This window comes from Uranotaenia lowii, chromosome 3 (genome assembly GCF_029784155.1).
Source record: "Uranotaenia lowii strain MFRU-FL chromosome 3, ASM2978415v1, whole genome shotgun sequence".
Taxonomy (NCBI): domain Eukaryota; kingdom Metazoa; phylum Arthropoda; class Insecta; order Diptera; family Culicidae; genus Uranotaenia; species Uranotaenia lowii.
Window position 1 is genome coordinate 210,268,102 of NC_073693.1, and position 5,257 is coordinate 210,273,358.

General features: G+C 37.1%; 1 non-coding gene across 1 annotated transcript; it reads right to left on the reverse strand.

Annotated features, from left to right (window-relative positions):
* Window positions 1-4,899: 4,899 nt before the first annotated feature.
* Window positions 4,900-5,006, reverse strand: LOC129758892 (U6 spliceosomal RNA). Its single transcript, XR_008740116.1, has one exon. It is a non-coding gene; the product is annotated as a U6 spliceosomal RNA (small nuclear RNA).
* Window positions 5,007-5,257: the final 251 nt, after the last annotated feature.

Below are 5,257 nucleotides of genomic sequence, written 5' to 3' on the forward strand. Positions count from 1 at the left end.
GCCGCCAAAGATGTACGCTTAGAGTTAAGAAAAAGGAATCTCTTCGAGGAAACATCAAGTTTCATTGAGATCCTGTATGTGTTTGTGTATGTTTAAAAAATACAGAAACGGCGATGATAGTTAAAAAAAATTTTTTTGAAAAAGATTTTTTTTATAAATTATATCATTTGAGATGAAAAATATTCGATAGGATATTTTCAGTGTATGCCCGGATGAACGGGATAAATTCACGCGGTCGAACCGGTTCCGGAAAACTCGCTTGCACTGTGGCCGGTCATTTTTTTAAACGTGTTTCAATGGGGGTTTGGGTAGCCTGCCTGTCTCCACGTTACGAAGGACTGAGTAACTTTAACTACTCAAACCCCTGTTGTGTACAAGTTCTATCTTTACCAGCAAACACAGACCCCCATTACAAGATGAGAAGTGGTTTTTCGCACGAATTGGAAATTCTCTTCGCGCACACTGTGTCCTAAAGGGATGAATCATCCTTAGAGATAAAAATCCCGAGAAAATAAAAAAAAGCTTACTATATCCTCGATCTTAACCGTATATTGTATTTTGGCATTAGTGTTATGTCACTCAAAGTTCTCCAAAGCTAATACGGTCTGATAAAATATAAGATAAGCTTTTATTGGAATTTTGAAGCTTTCATTCCATACATCAGGTATGGCTCTGTGGTAGCATGGGTGCCTCTCAACCGGCAGGCCAAGGTTTGAATCTTCTGACCGTGCCCAAACTTTTCAAAAATTGTGCAAATCTGAAACAATACATGGAAGATTGAATTCAACCCGAATAGACCAAGACCACGGTTCTACATTGTAATAACAATGGTTTTCGTCTTAACAATGAAAAATAATGTAAAATCTCAATCCCTTCAAAGAGTAAAATTTGTGTTGTATTGTGAAATTACCGTAAATATGTCGATAACCATGAAATATATGGTTAATACATAATATTTCACTGTATGCATTACCCAGTTAACTTGGACTTCAAGATGAGCGTGTACGGTTTGTTAGCTTTTTCACATACTTTCAAGTTTCGTGTAAAGATTTATTTTAGCGCCTTTATTTGTTGATTGAAATTTAAAAGAATTTCTTCAACCCGATTCAACGGAACCGAGTGTTTGCGCTCGCAAATCGTACAGATGCAGTGAATATAGGATTCCCTAGCCTAAGTGGACCGTCACCCAACATTCGTCGACTCTGTGCGCTAAAAGTGGTGCGCTGGTGTTAAGGTCCTGCGACGAATCTACCGACTATCCGGAGGCCATCATACCAGTTTCCCCCCGGAAATTCCTCCCATTCGCAGCAGCAGAAGCTATTGGAAAATGCCACGACCAGCACCAGGTTCCTGGGCGGCCATCGACGACGACGATATACATACTTACATGGTCTAACGAATTTACAGCATCTGGGACTCTCGAGGAAGGTACCTTCGGTTCATTTGCAGTTTCTGTTATCGACTGCTCATCTCAATCGTTACAAGTAAGTAAAAATTCAATTACCCATTACTATCCACCTAATTTTTTATTTCTCTCACAAAGACTGCTTCCCGATGGCACCGTTTGCGTTAGTCTATCTCAAACTATACTGGAGACTGTCGAGACGGGTGATTCCGATCGGCGCATGAGCACCTTGATCAACGTTGCGGTTTAAGATCCGATCTCGTGGGCAGCGGAAACCGACGAAGATGCAAGTTAGTTATTTACTGATGAAATATTGTTTCATTTTTCAAGGTCATCCATCGGAAGCGGTTCATGTGCTGAGCATTGTGGTCCGCGACATGGGCGAAACGGATGATCTTCAAATGGAAGAAGTGTCTCGGTTCATTCAGCAGCTGATGAGTTCCAAGTTCGTCAGATTACTTGAAGAAACTGAATCGTATGAGAACTTACGAACTGGAAGCTTTGCTACCGGTCAACTGCTGGAGGCAATGAACAAACTGGAAGTTGCCTTTCACATCCACAGGCTAAACGGATAGATTATACTCATATGTCCCAGATTTGGATCCTGCTAAGAACGAGGAACCATGAATTATTAGTTCGATCAATGGTCATATACCCCAAAACGACGAACTGACCGACAAATTTGTGGTTGCTCGAACCAAACACCTGAATATTCCAGCACAACCTGCCTGAAATGATCGTACTCAGTGTTCAAAATTTTCACAGTCAAAGCTCAATCTTCACTCAACTGACAGCATCCTCACTGTCAAAGTCAAAGCTTTTAAATAGCTTTCATACTTGCATCTTTCAAAGTAAAGGAGCTTTTTACCGCATTCATTTCCTGTCAAAATCCTTTCGAATTCATTTGAAAGCCGCTCCAGTCATATTCAATTGAAAATGATTGATGTTTTTGTTCATGAATATTTTTGCAGGTCCTTGAACAAAATTTTCGCTTCCTGATTTTTTTTCTTCCATATTCAGAATAAATAGGCACTACGAGATGTTTTATATGATAGCTGTAATGGAAATCGCGTAATCCGTCGCCTACTGAGAACATAGTTTGAAGATCATTATTTTTCAAAACGAAAGATTACCAAAAATTAGTTAAGTGTTTTTTTTTCATATTTTGAATTTCTATTAAATATGACTATAATTGGAAAGATAAACGTATGTGTATGCCAAAACAATACTTAGGGGAGATGAGGGCATAATGGGCACCTTAAGGAAAACGCTTATTTAACCATAGAGAACAGCTGTAATATGTGAGTTACATCATTGTTTCGTGTTCCGACACTCAAATAGTCTATTGTCTAATTGGATGGAACTTGAAAAAGTAGATAAAAACGTTTAAAAATGCATTTAAAAAAATTTTGTCGAAAGCTGAAAACCAGTCACTGTAGAGGCATAATGAGAAACCCCCCGAGGCAGTATGAGCACCATTAATGAAGGCATAATGAGCATTTTCTGCCGGGGAATCTAGCAGCGAATTCGACTCGATGAAGTCAATTGAGTAATAGAGCTACAGCTCAACTTGTATCGTCTGACGATTTGGCCTATTGGTTAGATGTCGGAGAGATAATCAGTAGGCTCGAGTTCGATTCCTGGTGGAGGTGATTTTTTTTTTCATCATTTATCATTTATGGTCATGATTGCACTAAACGGTGAGGCGTAGATTCATCAAACAAAGCAAAAACAAAATAATCTAGGTCTGTTTGTAGAATTCAAAGAATTAACACATGTTCATACATTATGTTTCTGGTGTTTTGTTTGACGGATGATGCTTTGATTCTATTAGCCGTATAATGTAACAATAAAAAAAATCAATCATGAATGGTATGTGCAAAAAAAATCCCCTCGAACAGGAATCGAACTCGAGTCTACTGATTACCTCTCCGACATCTAACCAATAGGCCAAATCGTCAGACGATACAAGTTAAGCTGTAGCTCTATTATTCAGTTGACTTCATCGAGTTGAATTCGCTGCTAGATTCTCCGGCAGAAAATGCTCAATATGCCTTCATTGAAAGTGCTCTGTTCGCCTCTAGTGAACAAATTAAAGTAAAAACGCGTTTTAAAATTGATTAAAGTGAAAAATCAAAAAATTTATGATGCTGAAAATTTAGAAACAATGTGTAGATTATGTTGCAGTGCGTACATTTCAGATCAAGATGATTTAAAGGTCATAAAAGCTTATTTGGTGGTGCTCAAAAATTATAATATTTTCGTCACTTGAGAACCTAGCTGGTTATTATTTAATATTTCTGTAAATATGAAAAGGATATTTCTTTTTTTGTGAAAAATTAATACTATAGGTAGTAAGAAACAAGTCCTCATGAAAATTTGTTTAAGAAAATACGTACTTATGTAGAAAAATGGACTTCTCATTATGCCTCGGGTGCTCGTTATGCCCTCATCTCCCCTAATTCCAAGATAATCACTGAAAGCAACACACATCAAAACAATCTTGTGTGAAATCGATTTGGCATACACCGCATCATGTCCTTCACACCGCCGCACACAGTAGTGTTTGTTGTTGTTGCTGTATTCAAGCCTTCCTTGGCGCTCTTTCAATCCTTCATGACTGAAAATGTCTGCCTTTCAAATGAATATGAATATGAACAGCGCACACAGTCATCGAAAATTGAAAGGCGGTTTCCAGCTTTCATTCCTATTGGACTGAAAGCCGGGCTAGTATTCGTTCAATTGGAAAATACTGACAGCAATGATGGCTTCATGTGAGCTTGAAAGTCGAAAAGCTTCATTGTGACAGGAATAAGTGTTGCGCGGCTTTGAGCTTGTGTTGCTTTCGGTTTTCAATGATTGAAACGAATATTTGGCACACTGATCGTACTATGAATATAACTATAAAATAAAATAAAATTATTTTGAATTCCTTTTTTTAATCAAGCAATTTGCTTAAGTTATTTTCCGTTTCAAGGAATAATATTCCTGATTAGTCCTGCTTTCGAATAAAAATTTATCAAGTTTATTCAAAAGCACAACTAATCATGAATAAAATTCCTCGAAACGAGTAATAACTTTAGCAAATTGTTCCAATAGATAAAAACGTAAATTATTCATGGTAAACCATGAAATTTCATGGTTAAAACCATAGTTATGTACCATAGAAAAACCTTGATTTCCATCTTCGTTAAAACAATGTTAATAAACGGATGTTCATGGTTCTACTATAAAGAAATGGAAGCTATTTTCACCATGAACTTCATATTTTTCAGCTTTCGAATGTATGGGAAATCGCCACTTTTTTCATGGTCACGCTGCATAACAATACCCCTTTTTCATGGTTATTTTCGTCAAAACGATTAAATGTATGGTCGAAAACTATGAATTTCAATGTGTATTCACGGTATCGTGGACAAAAAACAATCATTGTGACAACCATACAATTTGTGGTCTGTGAAAATGAAATTCATGGTTTTTTCATGGTGCAATTCTATTTTTTTTAACGCTTCACGATTTTGCGTGTCATCCTTGCGCAGGGGCCATGCTAATCTTCTCTGTATCGTTCCAATTTTAGTATATGTCCCGCCGAAGCTAGGACAAAAATTCGGGAATGCAGGAGGCAATGCAACCTTGCATCTTGAGTCCAAAGCAAACATTGCATAGAAGCTTGACTGCAAGAATCAAAAGTTTTTTTTCTTTTTTTTTTGTGTCTGGTATCTTATCTAATTTTTAATCTTTTTGAAATGAGTGATACAATTAAGTTAAGAGTGTTTTCCCTTTACATTCGGCCACACGGAAATTAAATTTCAAAACAATTCCTTAAAAATTACCACTTAAAACGATAAAATA